Source organism: Petaurus breviceps, unplaced genomic scaffold (genome assembly GCF_028583685.1).
Source record: "Petaurus breviceps papuanus isolate PSGF00001 unplaced genomic scaffold, PetGlider_PUasm1.0 90109, whole genome shotgun sequence".
Lineage (NCBI taxonomy): Eukaryota > Metazoa > Chordata > Mammalia > Diprotodontia > Petauridae > Petaurus > Petaurus breviceps.
In genome coordinates this window covers 482957-499996 of record NW_027187178.1, presented here as the reverse complement: position 1 = coordinate 499996, position 17040 = coordinate 482957, and the positions used below count along the sequence as shown (strand labels likewise).

The 17040-nt window shown below is 41.6% G+C and overlaps 1 long non-coding RNA gene across 1 annotated transcript; it reads left to right on the top strand.

Moving 5' to 3' along the window:
- Nucleotides 1–2988: 2988 nt before the first annotated feature.
- On the top strand, nucleotides 2989–15281 carry LOC138176683 (uncharacterized). The gene is made up of 2 exons (XR_011172363.1): nucleotides 2989–3131; nucleotides 14115–15281. It is a non-coding gene; the product is annotated as an uncharacterized lncRNA (long non-coding RNA).
- The last annotated feature ends 1759 nt before the right edge of the window (nucleotides 15282–17040 follow it).

The window sequence follows — 17040 nt, the reverse complement described above, 5'->3', positions numbered from 1 at the left end:
ACTGGGAAAAATGTTCATCCAAAATTTCCTTTTGAAGGAGTGTTTTGAAAAAAGATAGCTTTTTTTGGAATGCTTGGATGTTTTTTGTCACATATCATATATACACTTAGTTTTACCTTACAAAGAAATATTCAAGGCATTTTGATTTGACATGATGATATCACACAGAAATGCAGCATTCCTATGGAAATCTTTTAATAAATCACATTGCTGATTCTGTTCTTCATAAAATGTAACTATCTGTTCTCATGGAGACAAAATTTTGGATGACACCTGCCCCTGTGATAGCCAATGCACTTTAGAATGATATGGCAAATCTACACTGAATAACTCCTTATTCAGCTTTAGCATGTTATGAAACTGATGATGTCATGTTGCATCTGCATGAATATAGTCAACAATACTTATAACTTGATGCAAAGTGTCAATTACAATAGTAGCTTTAGCAGAGATTTTTGCTGATGCAAGATACAATGAAAAGAAATGAGAGCAGCTGGATTTGTTAATGCTTTTTTTTAATCTCTGCAATAAACCCTTAATATTTTCTTGTCATGGAAGGTACACCATCTGTACACACACTCACTAAATTTACCAAATTCAATACAACTTCACAACATTTATCTTGAAAGTTGTAAAGATATCTATTTCATGTATTCTGTTTGCAAAGAGTGCCCAAAGCGAGTTTTTGTAGCAAAGAAAATCTTCTGTTATGGCCTGAATGAAGTATAAAACCAGTGCCATCAGTAGTATCAGTTGATTCATCAGAAGCAATTGTAATATGCGTTTTCCTTTTGAAATATTGCTTGAAGTTGTTCTGTTAAGTTGAAGGCTAATTCTTATTGCCAATCAGTTATGGTTCTACTTGAAACAGGCAGTTGTTTATGTGTTGAAATGTTATCGAGGTCTAAGCATCCTACAACTTCAACAATGCATTTTTTCACAATTTCTACATCACTGAATGGCTTCCCTTTTCCCCAAGTATATAAGCTACTTTATAAGTTGTTTCAGTGGCATTATTTCAAGGTCTTATTGCTGCTTGAAAGAATTGTATTTGCTTTTGCTTTTCATTTTTTAATTTCTGCAATACAACCTTAGCACCTCTCCCTCTAATTTAAAATATTTGTGGTCCTTCTGAGTGTTATGATGCTGATGAGCACTTAATTTCTTTAATGTTGATATTGCAGTATCAAAAAGCAAGCAAATCATCCTATCTTTAGCAGAAACAAGATAAGATTCCCAATCCTCATTAAAAAAATCTGTTTTCTTCCTTCAGTGTTTTCTTGGTCTTCTTTGACATGACGGGCTGTTAATCAAACAATTTAAAAATACTGTCAAACTATGCAACTATTCACAAATTCTACTTCAAACAGAAACATAGTGCACTGTTGTCAAAAGTTGATAACATACTTGCATACTCAAACCCCATAAACTCTCACCAACCAACTTCATTCAGTACTGACTGGCATTAGTCAGGCAGGGGATGTTTGAACTAAATCATGAGCATAGCAGCCATAAATTTAACCCTTATGGATTACTAATGTTCTAATTGTGCTGGCCAATCTTGGGAGAATTATTTTGTTGAAACTTATTTTCTTCTTTGGTATTTTAAATACATTCATTTTAAAAATAAAAATGAACAAAATGTATTAATAAAAATAAAAGGATTTGTTCCTTAAAATTTGGATTCAGTCAAAAGGCCCCACTTAAGGACCTAGAAGGCCACATGTGACCTTAAGGCTGCAGGTTTCCCACCCCTTCCCTATATATGTTATAAAATATTTATAACTGCTCTCCTTTTGGTGGCAAAGAACTAGAAATTGAGGGGATGGCCACAGTTGGGGAATGGCTGAACAAATTGTAGTGCATGATTGTGATGGAATACTATTGTGCTGTAAGAAATGATGAGATGGACCCAGCGATACTACCTCTAGGTCTGTATCCCAAAGAGATTATAAAAATGGTAAAAGGGACCCATATGAACAAAAATATTCATAGAAACTCCTTTTGTGGTGGCCAAAAATTGGAAATTGACATGATGTCCATCAACTGGAGAATAGCTAAACAAGTTCCCTTCAGACTCCCAGCTCTGCAGGGCAGGCTTCCTGATGTGTTCCAGGGAATCCTGGACCTTATCCTTTGCCCTGTCACTGGCACCCCCTGGCCCTTCCATCCACCCTGCAGGCACCCCTTCTAGTGTGCCTTGTTGTGCCCAATTAGAGTGAGAGCTCCTTGAGAGCACTGACTCTTTATTTACTTGTAATAGCAGCTTTTATCATGGTTCTTGGTATATAATAAGTACTTAACCAGTGCTTTTTCATTCATTCATTCATTCATTTGTTCCTTCATTTACTTTTCAAGAAAACTACTTGTGTTTTGAGCCTTGGGAGCCTATGAGTTTGTCAGGAAAGCTGATGCTGCTGGTGGAGGTGGGAGTGGATTGTCAAATGCTGAAGTTCTCATATTATCTGGAGGGGTAGGGTGGGTCAGGGACATGAAAGGTCTTTGAAGGTATCTATACTCTTCCTTACAGGAGGGAGCCTCTAAGCAAGGGCCACTCTCCTGTGACCTCCTGTGGTGACAAGATACACGCATCAGCGACTCAAGTTTCCAGAGGAGAGAGGAACAACCAAGTCATCAGCTGCATGGCATATCAAGAGTGAGCTGTCCCAGAGGGCACAGGTTTGGGAGTGACTGAGACAAAGTGTGTGGCTCTCACAGTGTGAATGAGCATGTGTGTGACTATTGTAGCCACGTGAGTGTATGGGAGGGTGCGGGTAAGAATGGGTGGCTTTGTCCTAGGGAGAGGACAGGAGGGAAGTGGGAGAGCCCAGCCCAACCCAGTGCAGACAGCCTTTTCCCTTCCTTTTTCTACCACACTTTCATCCTTCTGCCTATGGGATCCTGGGGGGGGGAGGGCGGTCCTCGACTCAGCAACAAAAGAGCCTCTGCCTTTTGTCCCATCTCTCTTCCAAGTCTTTACCAGTAAGTGGGGGAAGCGGGAGAGCTGCAGCTGCTTCCCTGGGGCTCTTTCCCTGTTCTGTTACCCAGGAGGGAGCATCCTTGGGCCAGAGCTGGGGAAGTTCATGCTGTTCCCCATGCCTCTCCGAGCCTGAGTAGATGCAAGGACTGGGGTAAGGTACAGCAGAGGGAGGCGGGTATCTCTAGCTCCTATTGGGGGTGAGAGGGTAGCTCTGACCCCTCTTTCCCTTGCTTGTGGGATGGGAGGTGTGTGTGTGTGTGTGTGTGTGTGTGTGTGTGTGTGTGTTTGTGCTTGTGTCTGTTTTTCCAGTATGTATGTATGACGATGTAGTTCCCTAAGCTAGGGTGATTTCAGGTTGCATGAATGCAAGCATGGGATGGAGCCTGGGGTAGACAAGAGAGGGCCAGTCTGGGAGTCAGGAAGACCTGGGTCCAAGTCTTACCTACTGACTTGGCCATATGACCATAAACCAATCTTTTAACCTCCCTTTGTCTGGGCAAGTCCCTAATTTGGTGCTGATTGACATGAGCAGCTGGACTCTCCAAGCTGGAGTGTCCCTCACCAGTGATATCACAGGGCTGGAGGGAATAATCATGCCAGGAATAGAAGCAATTCCCTGTGGTCCTGGTCTGACCACACCTAGAATGTCATGTTCACTTCTAGGATCCACACTTAGGAAGGACATTGACAGACGGGGATGGTGGGGGGACCTGGAAACCTCACCCTGTGAGAAGCAGTTGAAGGGAGCAGGGTTATATGGTAGAAGGAGCCCTGAATGTAGAATCAGGACCACGGTCTGAATTCCAGCTCTAATTCCTTATGTCTGTGAGACCCTGGGCAAGTCACAGAACCTCCCTCTCTAACTTTTTCCTCTAGTTTAAGGGGAGGGGATTGGACCCTGCCAGTCCTAAATTCCATGAATCTCTAAGGGGGTGGGATTTCATTCTGGAAAGAGAGGACAAAGGAGACAGTGGTGGCTGTCCTCACATATCTGGACTGTAACAGGACAAAGGGATTAGATTGGGTGTGGCTTCAGAATGGAGATCTAGAATCAAAGGGAAAGATCGAGTGCCTGGTACATAGGAGGTCCTTAATAAATACTTCTGGGATTGATTGATTAATGGATTGATTACAGGGATGCAGGTTTGTCCTAACATAATGAAAAACTGAATTTTCCAAAGGAATGATCTAGGATGGGAGGTGGTGAGTTCTCCATTACTGAAGGACTCTGGGAAGAGATTGGATGGTCTCTTGTCAGAGATATCCTAGGGAAGATTCATTGTGTCTCAGGTAGGAAATGAGAGGCTGACTCTCAGTCCTTTTCAGGTCTAAGACTCGAGGCTCCTATGAACTCTCTGCTTTGGCACTGTGGGGTTGTGGGGAGGAGCATCTACATTTTTTTTTCTCTTCTCTCCTAGACAGTTGGCAGCCTCTCTTTCAAGAGTGAATACACTGGGCAAGTGCCCTTCCTCAATCCCTTCTCCATAGGGGACCTGGAGCTGGGCCCCAGACATTGTTCCCAGGAGGGTTTTGTTCTACCCATGGGGTCCTTTCGGTAGCATCTTCATAATCTCCTATTTGCCACATATCTTTTCTGCCTTTCTCTTCTTAGAAGAACATCATCTGTTTAATGTCTGCAGGTTCTGTGTCCTAGGGGCATTGGGGCAGCACCAGTATCTCCCCTTCTGGTTGGGGCAGACTTTTTTCTTCATCTCTCTCTGGCTCCCTTCATTTGGGTGGTATGCAGAATCCCTTATCCCCTCTCTTGATACCATTCCCACCTCCCCTTGGCCCTGTCTTGCTGGCCCAGACTCCAAGTCTCCTTTCCTACATTACTGTGAAGGCTACTCCTTCCAGGGATCAGTCTTCCTGTGTGCCTAGTGTTCCAGGTTACTTGCTGTACTTGAGGTACTCGATTTTCGGCCATTCCTGGTCCTTGCACAGGCTTCCCCTTAGGTGCCTCCCTCTCCTTTCTTTCCTATTTCCAGGTTGGAGATCCTCTGAGATGACAATAATAATGGTAGAACAACTTGTATTTCTGGATGAGAATGCCCTCCACAACAGACCTAACAGAGGGTTACTACCAAGAACAGCCATTTCACAAGCTCCATGCAAAGCACAAAGCTGGGGGCCAGTGCAGTGCCAGCAGCTGGGGATGTTCAAATATGAAAAATGGGGATGGCTAGGTGGTGCAGTGAATAGAGCACTGGCCCTGGAGTCAGGAGGACCTGAGTTCAAATGTGACCTCAAACATTTAACTGGCTGTGTGACCTTGGGCAAGTCACTTAACCCCAATTGTCCTGCCTTCCCCCCTACAAAAAGCAAAAAAAAATATGAAAAACAATAGCGTCCCTGCCCTCAAGAAGCTGACAGTCATTAGGTTTAAGACAAGCAGAATACAAATAACTGGTTTTAGAGTGAGCAGATCTGAGTTCATATCTGAACTCAGTTACTATCTACATGACCTAAATCATTGCACCTCTCAGCAACTCGGCTTCCTTCCTTAGTGTGATGGGATTCTGGTAGATTGACTTGAGGGTTACTACGTAAGACTTCAGAAGATGGGCACTTTCTCCTATGTGATCATTCCATCCAGCACATCATAGGAAACCCATTCTCGTAAATTGCTTTGCTACAAGAAATCCATTTCATAGTGGTCAGTCTGGTAATGAGCCTCCCAAAGCTTAGGAGCTGGTCCTCAAATCACATACACACACACACAGAGTTCATGACTAGATCCCTCCTCCCAGACCCCTTTGGCATGGTCTCTTCATGCTACCAGGAGACATTGGAAAGGAGTTGAAGGACAGAGAGATTCTAAAATTCCTTTTTGACGAGGCTCACATGAGAAGATCACGGTTTTCAGTAGTCAAGGGGAGCAGAGGCCTAGGTGAGAGAATGGCATTGAAGGAATATTACCCTTCAGATCTGAGCATTCCAGCCCCTCTCACTCATTCTGAGAGCCTCTCTCTGCAGCTTGTGTATAGTAATTTAAAGCATGTAGAGAACCATCCCATATAACAGCCACTATTAAAAAAAGAAAAAAATCAGCAAAACACATGGAGAATATCTGAAAATACATGTAGTTTTCCACACCATTTGAATGGAGGGTGGTGTCTTCTCCTATGTCTATTTCCTTGAAATTCTGGATTTTGTTTATATTTTCTGTGTACTAATATATGTGCAAGTTGTCTACCCTTGAAAAGTTGATGCATTTTCCTTGAGGGCAAGAATCTTTTCCTTTTATGTCTTTGGACCTCTGATATGAAGAGCAGAACATGACACTTAGTAGGTACTTGATGTTTGGCCAATTTATTGCCCTTGAAGTATTTTGTAGTATTTTGTATTTTGTATTAATTTGTAGTTTGTATTAATAATACTTTGTAGTATTTTGCTGCCATCTAGTGGTAAAAATTGAGGTTGCCAAATATTATAGCACAATTGGGATAGCTAAGGGTTAAAAAAAAATGTTGCTGTTTACTGGAAGTTTTTGCCTAGAGAGGAATAAATACCTGTGACGATCACCCTTTAATGACCAATGCAGATATTAAACTTTAATCCGTCATCTTGTGTCCCATCCCTTGTATTATACTCTAATTCCAAACCAACCTTTTATCAGATTTCAGTGGGGAGATACACATACATATACACACATACACCCACATACACACATACATATGTATATATGTGTGTATGTATATGTGTATATATATATATATGTAAAGAGAGATAGAAACATATATAATATGCCAGCTCAATTCCTTATTAAAGGAGGCAGACCAGAGAGAGCCAAATGAAAGCCTGAATTCACGAAGTGGAGTGATTGATGATTTTGTTCAGTGCAAGTAGGAATTCAGACTAAATCATTAATATCAAAGTCTTATCAAAAATTATTCTATAAAAATGTTAAAGTTGACTATCAGAGCCAAATATGGATGAAATGAGCACAAGAAAATGATTGATCTTAGTTTCAAAGTAAATATATGAAATAAATGTCATAAGTTTGACTCAGATTTTACCAGGTTAAATTAGGCATTTGGGTAAACATTTGCCTTGGTAACCAGGGTTAATTTAAAAAAATAAGAATATAATAATAATAATAATAATAATAATAATAATAATAATAATAATAATCTAGCATATATATACAAAATCCAATAGTAAGGAGGGCTATAGCTCTAGTCACTGTACTCAATAGGAGAGCTGCAATGTGAATCTGGATCCTTTACCTCCAAATCCAGGCTTCTTTCCCCTGCACCATGTTCTCCACACCTCTCCAACAGGAGTACTCCATTGTGAACAAAGCTGTCTCTCCTTTCATTCTTTTGGTCATTTTGTGTCTGACTTTTTGTGACCCTATTTGGGGTTTTCCCAGCAAAGATACTGGAATGGTTTGCCACTTCTTTCTCCATCTCATTTTACAGATGAGGAAACTGAGGCAAACAGGGTAAAATGACTCTCTCAGAGTCACACAGCTAGGAAGTGCCTGAGGAAGGATTTGAAGTCAGGAAGGTGAGTCTTTCTTTCTACCAAATCTTTCTTTTAAAACACTCTACTGCTGGAAAAGACCTCAAAGGCCCTCTGGACCAGTGGTATCAAACACATAGCCCACACTACTCCCTAGTATAGCCTAAGCCAGATTAAAATGTATTCAAGAAATATTTAACAAAATAATTTAAATTATAATAAAACATGGGTAACTACTTTTTTTAAACTATGTTTTAAAGTGAATACTTTTTAAAACACTTAAAAACTAATTCAATATGAAGCCCACAGGGATCCTTAAGTACAGATTAGGGCCTTGTTTTTATTTGAGTTTGACATCACCGATTTAGTGAAATCCCATTTACATTAAAGAAACTCATTAGTCACTGAATTTCTTAAAATTGGGACTTTATTTAGTTCCATTTTGCCTCCCAAATCCATAAATGAGTTGCTACATAGGCTAAAATCGAATTAGTTTGTAATGTGACAGTGTGATAATAGGAGGTAGTCAAGAGATAGCACACTAAAAATAAAAACCTTTTTTAGAAAGCTGCAACACCCAAAAATACCACTAGATGTCAAGGAAACATTGTGCTATGTTTCTCAATGGCAATTAATTGGTCAACAAGCATTTATTAAACGTCTACTTTACACCAGTCAGGGGTATATAGTGCATATAGAGATATATAGAGCGAGCTAGGTGGTGTTGCAGTGGATAGAATTCTGGGCCTGGAGGCAGGAATACCCGGGTTCAATTCCAGCTTCAGACATTTATGAGCTGTGTGACCCTGGGCAAGTCATTTCACCCTCTTTGCCTCAGTTTCCTCATCTGCACAAAGAATCAGAGAAAGAAATGGCAAATCACTCCAGTATCTCTGCCAAGAAAACCCCAAATGGGCTCACAGAGAGTCCGACTCAGCTGAAATGTTTGAATAACAATAGAAGCATGGTTTAGTGGAGAGAACTCTTGCTAACTTCACAACCAGGAAGATTTGGGGTCAGGATCCACCTATGACACACACTGGGGCTGTGGGACCTTGTATAAATTCCTTAAACCTGTTTGTCTCAGTTCTTCATCTATGAAATGAGCTGGAGAAAGAAATGAAAAATTGCTTCAGTATCTTTGCTAAATGACTGAACAACAACAATAGATAGGAAATGAAATGTTCTCTGATAACATTTCCTTGTTGTAAGGAACAGCAGGTAGGTAAATTTGACTGCACAGTAGAGCACATAAGGGGAAATATTATATAATAAAGATAAAAAGGTAAGATGTAGTCAGGGTTTGAAGGGCTTTACAAGACATAAAAAAGTCTATTTGATCCTAGATGTACCCAAGGCCCATAGAATTCACTTGAAGAGGTTTAGTTTATTATCAGTGCTTTAGGAATATGCCTTTGGCAGCTGAGTGGATGATGGAGTAGAAAGGGGGGAAACTTGATACAGCAAGTCAAATTAGGAGGTTATTGCAGTATTCCAGGTGAGAAGTGATGAGATTGTGTGGATGGAGAGAAGGGGATGGATGCAAAATACTTTGAAGAGGAAATAATGGCAAAACTTAGTATCTGAAGGACAGTGAGGATCATGTGAGCTAATGGCCAAGAAGGGAGGTGGCAGCATGTGTCATGCAAGTTGAGAATCGATTTTGGATGCACATTATGGCAGCATAAAAAGTATGGACAAATAAATATTAATTTACTCAGGGGTTATTCTCATGAGAATATGTACCTGTAGCAAGCAATTATCAATCAATATCTCCCAATATTAACCAAGAAGGCCTACTCAGGATGAGGAAGGTAAAATTATAACTGTGCCTCACTGGAAAATTTCTAAGAGAGTTTCAGCAGTCCATTCTTACTAGAATTGGGAGGAGTTAAGCCTTCAGCATCCCAGTGTAATATAACAGGAGCCAAGCCTGGGGGAGTGGAGCCATAGACTTCTGTGGCTATTCAATCCATACTCCCAATCCCACTATCCTAGCCTGCCGCACCATAACCCTTACCGTCTTGGTAACTCAACTTCCACCAATCACATATTAAGTGGATGAGGTGGGATCCATTGGATACATCTCAGGACATATTGGACCAGTATTAATATAATGACACTTGGGTTGAGGATTGTGGCAGCTGAAGACCTTGGAGCCACCTTCCCCAAAAACTTAACCCAGCCTAGGGTAACAAATCCCATGGCTCTGTCTGCTTGACTATGGCCGGTTTTATCATCTTCTTGAGAGATTCTCCTATTTTTCTACTGGTATTGACCCCAAAGCAACAAGAGGTATGGGCTAAGGTTACAGACACTTCTTTCACTAGCGAGCAGATAACCCATGGCAATGTAGTGATCTAAAATTATCAATACCAGGCAGTTAAGTCCTTTTTTCTCTCCTAGGCAGTGATGACCTTATCTACTCCATGGGCTATAAGGGCTATGGTGGCTGAAAAGTTGCAGATCATGTATTCTACCTCATAAGGCCATAAAAGTAGGAAGGCCCTGACAAGATCGTGGAACCCAGTGTCTTCAATATTTCTTGGAATGTTGTCCCTACAGATCCTGTGTAGTCTAGATATTCAGGATTCAGGGGACCCTTTTGTAAATGGCCTGACCTCCCTACTGGTGATACTATCCTTATTAGGGACAAGGGGGCATAGAGAGAGGATATGCCATCACAGATATACCTGGTTCTGTTAGGTACTTGCTAAAACAAAGATTTTACTTTAAAACTAGTGTCTGGAGAAGAGAATGTCCATGCTATTAGGAGAACCCCCACCCACTTAAAGAATGCAGGAACTGAACCCTTATAGATATGGGAGTAATTTATTGCATAGCCACAAGGACAGTATTTTAGTTCTGACCCTAATTTTCTCCTAAACTATGGAGGAGGCATGAGTGAGGGAAAGGAAGCACAATGGGCTCTGACATGGCTAAACACTTCAGAGATCCCATTCGTACAGCTGAATATACAAGTGGTATATTCATTGCTTTTCAGTTATCTAATTGTATCCAAAACTCCTCACTGCACTCCAGGTCAGGGGGCTCATGGGCTGACAATTCTATGGGTTTGACTCCTGACCCCAGATTCATAACTAGAGACTAAATCCTGCTCTTTGTTGAAGGGGTGGGCCCTGGGTGGAGTTAAATGGAGTCTTGGATCTATCCATCTGGTATTCCTGGGGCTGAGTAGAACCACCAGCTGGCCATGAATTTCATGGCAGAGGCAGCCAGTCCACTAGTATATTCTGGTTTTGTGATACAGCCCCATGGAGAGCTCAGGCCAAGGTTGACCCAGAAGTATCATAAACCTTCATACCATTCTGCATGGTAAGTTAGGGGAGCTTGCCAGTGTGAGGCAATGGGACAGGTCACAAATCAGGTAAAATAAAGCAAAAAGAAGAGCAGGAGGCAGATGATAGCAATTGGGGTATTCCCATCAGTAGTCAGGTACAATCCACGTTGCTTGTAAGGAAATAGAAGCAGAAAAGGAGATGCAGACTGGGATCATGGCTCTCCCCCTTTCCCCCATTCTTCTTCATCTGCCCCTGATGTTCCAGTCCAGTGACTTCTTGTCCCAGTTATCTGAACATCTCCCCTCCCTTCATTATCTTTAGGGTGTCACCTGTCCCCTGAGCCACTGTCCACTTGGGAGCCCACCTCTCACTCCCTGCATCTTTCCACCATACTGGTCCACTGGCCTCTGAGGGGGGAGGAATAAGTACAGGGTCTGATGTCTTAACAAGGTGCCTGCTCCTTGTGGGTTCCCCTGGTTGAAAATTAGGTGCTTGGGAAAAAAATTAATAACTCTTGATAGAGAAAATACTAAAGACACCCACCTTGTAAGTGTGATTGTAATCAGGTGACTGGGAGGATCCACGGCATCTAGATTGGTGCTTTTGCCTCAGTATGTATGGGGCCTGACATAAAGAAGGTGCAACCCCCATTTTCCTGCGCTTTTGGTGGGCAAGAATAGAGGAACATCTGGATGTGGATTTACACAACCAGAAACATCTGTTCTCTGGACCATGAGTTCCAATGTTAGCTTTATATGTTCTTCACCTTATTCTATATTCCCTCAAACTGAGTTTGCAGGAAGACAAGTGAGGGGCAACCATCTGTTTCTTGGAATTGATGCTGAGGGTGAATACTGCTCTTGGAAGCCTGTTGATACAACATTTCAGACTTTTCTTAGGGCCCTGTGTCTTTAGGGCTTACTTGAGCAGACCGGTCCATCTTTCCACAGTCTTTAGTACTTGTAAGTGAGGTGGGGCATGAATGCCCAGGTGATATCTTGCAGTTTTGCTCATTTCTGAGTGGCTGCTGATGTGAAAGCTGTGCCATTGTCTGGACTCAGCATCAGGATGGGCTACAGTTGTGGTGACAGACCCCACCTAAAACAGGGATCCAGAGTCATCAGAATATACCAGAGGCCTCTTTGTTGTGGCCATGGCTCTCTCTATATTCAAATGGCCAGGACCACACTGGCCACATTCCTCATGGTATCTTCTGGGCCAGGCGATTTTGTATGTGACACTAGATTGGACACGTTTCACACTTTTTGAGGGTGCGCCTGACTTGATTTTTCAGGGGTGATTTGCAGGCTTCTCTCATGGGCTCGATGCTACATAGATTTCTCATTATGGAAACTACTTGGGCTGCACCATCCTGGCTAGCTTGTTCATTCCAGAATAATTTTTTGGAAAGGGTCCATTCTTTTTTGTTTGTTTGTTTGTTTTTGCTTTTTTTTTTTGGAGGGCAGTTGGAGTTAAGTGACTTGCCCAAGGTCACATGACTAGTTTTTGTGTTAAGTGTCTGAGGCTGGATTTGAACTCAGGTCCTCCTGATTCCAGGGCCGGTGCTCTATTCGCTGCGCCACCTAGCCACCCCGAAAGCGTCCATTCTTGTGGACCAAGACATGAGATATATAAAGTGTCCAATTGGTGAGCATGAAGGGATGCTTCTCTACAATAAGGTTCTTCAGAGAGGTGAATTGATTATTTATGTAATCTGACCTGTCCACTAACTGTGTTGATGTGGCATTCCAATGAGTTTGACCATGTTTAAGGAGGGCTGTGCTGTCTGTGAACCAGGCATCTCTTCCTTCTGGGAGCTCTGCAAACCAAGGGCCCCAACTTGAAGAAGGGGGTTTCACTGGAGGCCCACCAAGACTACCTTCTGTGGTAGCCTATTGCTGATCAAGAGTCTCATGTGGGTGGCTAACTCCCCTTGGGCCTGGTCTGGCTTAGCTCTGAATATATTACTTCTATTTGATGGTAGATGATTCTTGGTCTCAGCCTATCTTGTGGGATTTGTCATGTCAGCATTCATTGAAAGATTGGAATTTATGGCCAGAGAGTTCCAGTCAGCCTCTCAGTTCCAAATAAGCTCCAGGAGAAAGGAGGGAAATATTTTTCAATGGAGTATGGTTTAGCATGATTCCAGTCAGTGCTGGGGTCCAGCACCCTAGAAGCTGGCACACTGGTTTCATCTTGTTGTAAACTACCAACTGTATTCTTGTGCAATGTTAATAACAGCCAGCAGGAGACCCGCAGGTAGGGCCCATTTGATTGCTTTCTCTGCAGCATCAGAGCTTCCTTCTTTCTGCCCCACTCTAAATGTACTGACTGGTACTTCATGGCATTAAAGGTCACAGAATTATCCCTAGGTAGGCAATGTTTTATGGGCAGCTAGGTGGCACAGTGGATAGAGTGCAGAAGTCAGAAACTCCTCTTCCTGAGTCCAAATCTGGCCTCAGACACTAGCTGTGTGACTCTGTTCAAGTCACTTAACCTTGCTTGCCCCAGTTTCCTAATCTGTAAAATGAACTAGAGAAGGAAAAGGCAAACAACTCCAGTATCTTTGCCAAGAATACCCCAAATGGGTTCACAAAGAGTTGGGCAAAATTGAAAAATGACTGAACAACAGCAGGGGCAATGTCTTGTTTTTGGTATCCACAAAACCCAGTTAGCTGCTGTGTCTTCCTTTTTGTTGGTGGAAGCCTCAAAGCCAGGAGCTTGGCCATTACTTAGACAGGGAAGTCCCACTTGGAACACACACATTGAGCCCCTTCTCACACACACTCCTGTAATGCGATGCCAAGCAAAGGCAACTTCCCAAGGTTCAAAATACCAGCATAGGTGCTCTCCATTTTATTCAGTGACAAATTAAGAACAGAGAAGATCAAAATATGACATCATTCAAAATACAGCATTTACTAAGTGTGATTCAATAATCTCCAAGTACTACCCCCAAGTGTGATTTAATCAAGTACTACCCCACCCCAGGATATTACATTCATTTTATAAATTACAAAGTCCCTCTTCTAAATACTACTCCACCCCTAGGCTGTACATTCATTTAGTCCATCACAAAGCCCCTGTTCTCAAATGGAGATTAGTTTCCAATCATAAGTAAAGTACATTCATTTGTTCAATCACAGAGCACAAAAAGGTCAAAAGTTCCCCACCCTTGGATCACAACTGAATCTACCCCAGAGTTACAACAAGCTTAAGCACAGCACTTAATACCCAAATGGAGGTCTTTTCTTCATCTTGATAGGAGGCAAGTTCTCAGCAATCTTTGTTCCTGGGGAGACAAAGCTTAGCAAGGCCACAAGATACATTGCCAGTCTCTTCATTAATTCATTCTCTGTCTGCAGAACAGTCCTGGGACCCCTGAAAACATTAGCAAAACCATCTTCCAGGATTTCTGTAAACATACAACAAGAAAATCCTTCTTCAGGGCTTCTGAACCAACAGCAAGGTTCCAAGACCTCTGCAACAACAGCACTGTCCTTCACCAGTGGACAAATCTGGCAAAACAACATCAAAACAGACAGACAAAGTACCAGCATAACAGCCATGTCTCCTCAGTCCTTGGAGCTCTGGGTGGCAGCTCTCAAAAGTCCTGGAAATTCAAAGTGGCCCTCAGCAATCCTCTCAGTCTCTCTCTGCCTCCACGAGGGTGCTGCTTCCAAAAAGTTCTTCTGCTTCTCTCTTGTGTCTCTCAAAATCTGTGTCACCAGCTCCTCCCAGTTCAGCCCTCTCTTTTTTGAGGTCAACAAGTCCATCCCACAAGTGAGATTAACAAGCTCTGGGTTTTAACACAATCAAACTAAAAACCAAGCCAATACAGGGGGATCTTTATATTCCATGACTATTACAACTCCAAATTTTATTTCTCATGTGGGGCCTTAGATTTTGAATGGGTTAGTTGCCCAACCATCTTGGGGCAACCACTTGTCAATTCACATGTCAAGGGCCATAGTAACAGCTGCTTCATTAGGGCCTATTAACAAGATATCATATGAATAATGAATTATCCTTACATTTAGAGGCAGCTTAAGTTTATCCAGAGTCCATGTCAGCACTGGTGGCCAATTGCATGGCTGTTAAGGTAGTCATGTCATAGGACCAGAAAAGATGTATTGCATGCCTGGCCAAATAAAAGCAAAATGGTCCTGGTCCTCTGCCTAAGAAGGATGCATTGACCAGGTTAACCACTGCATACTAGTCTCTGAGAATGGCCACCAGCATCTCTTTAATATTCACAAGGTCAGGGACCACCAGAGCCACCAAATCAACTTCTGTTTTCAAACTGAGGTAATCTGTGGTCAGTCTGCAAGTGCCAGTGTCCTTCCATGATGTCCCAACAGGACTGCTGAACTGAAAGGTTTGCCTGAGGACTCTGAAATTTACCAGTTCCTGTATCAACACCTGTCTATTTCACACATCTACCCTGGGATCTGGATTTTCCAGCTTTTGAGTCATTCAGTGTGGTATTTCATATGATCTATTCTGCATATTAGTTAAATAAATAAGGTAACAATATAGAGCCTTGTTGTACTTTTTTCCCAATCTTAAACCAATCAGTTGTTTCATATTCAGTTCCAACCTTTGCTTCTTGTCCAGCATACAGTTTCCTCTGGAGAGAAGTAAGATGATCTGATACTCCCATCTCTTTGAGGACTTGACACATTTTGTTGTGATTCACACAGTAAAAGGCTTTAGTATAGTCAATGAAGTAGAAGTAGATTTTTCTGGAACTTCTTTGCTTTCTCCCTAATCCAGAAAATGTTGGCAATTTGTTCTCCAATTCCTCTGCCTCTTTGAAAACCAGCCTACTCTTCTGGTAATTCTCGATTCACATATTTCTGAAGCCTAGCTTGAAGGATCTTAAGCATAATTTTGCTGGCATGTGAAATGAGTGCAATTGTTCAGTAATTTGAAAATTTTTTGGCATTGCCCTTCTTTAGAATTGGGATATAAATTGATCTTTTCCAATCCAGTGACCACTGTTGAGTTTTCCAAAATTGCTGGCATCTTGAGTGCAGCACTTCAACAGCATCATCTTTTAGAATTTTAAATATCTCAGCTGGAATTCTATCACCTCCACTAGCCTTACTGTTTGCAATGCTTCCTTCCTTGAAGTCCCACTAGATTTCATTCTCCAGGATGTCTGGCTCTAGATCAGTAACCACATCATACTCCGTTATCAGGTAATGTTAAGATCTTCCTTGTATAGTTGGTCCATGTATTCTTACTCTGTTCTGTTTCTGTTAAGTCCCTACCATTTTTGTCTTTTATTGTGCCTATTTTTACATGAAACTTTCCCTTGATATCTCTAACTTCCTTGAAGAGATCTAATTTTTCTCATTCTGTTGTTTTCTTCCATTTCTTTGCATTGCTCATTTAAGAAAAGCTTATCTCTCCATGTTATTCTCTGGAATTCTGCATTCATTTGAGTATATCTCTCCCTTTCGGTTTCTTTTTCTCAGTTTTGTAAAGCCTCGTCAGATAGTCATTTTGCGTTTTTGCTCTTCTTTTTCTTTGGAATATTTGTTGTTGTCACTTCCTGTACAATATTGTGAACCTCCATCCATAGTTTTTCAGGCATTCTATCTACCAGATCTAATCCCTTAAATCTATCTATCATTTCTACTTCATATTAATAAGGGATGTTATTTAAGTCCTACTTATGTGGTCTGAAGGTTTTCCCTACTTTCTTCAATTTAAGTCTGAACTTTACAAAAAGAAGCTCATGATCAGAGCCACAGTCTATGCCAGGTCTTGTTTTAACTGACTGTATTTAGCTTCTCTACCTTTGGCTGCAAAGTACATAATCAATCTGATTTCTGTATTGACCATCTGGTGATATCCATGTGTAGAGTTTCCTTTGAAGTTGTTTAAAAAGAATGTTTGTTATGACCAGCAAGTTACCTTGACTAGACTCTATTAGTCTCTGTCCTTCTTCATTTTGTACTCCAATGCTAAACTTGTCTGTTATTTTAATTATCTTTTAATTTCCAACTTTAGCATTCCAATCCCCTATGATCAATGTGCCATCTTTTTTTGGTATTATTTTTAGAAAATGTTGTATGTAGGTAGGTCCTCATAGAACTGATTGACTTTGGCCTCCTGAGCATCAGTGGTTGGAGCATAGACTTGTATTACTGTGATGTTGAACATTTTGCCTTGGATTCCAACAGATAACATTGTCATTTTTGAGATTATACCCTGATACTACTTTTTTCACCCTTTTGTTGACTATGGGGGCTACTCCATTTCTTCTAAGGATTTCTTGCC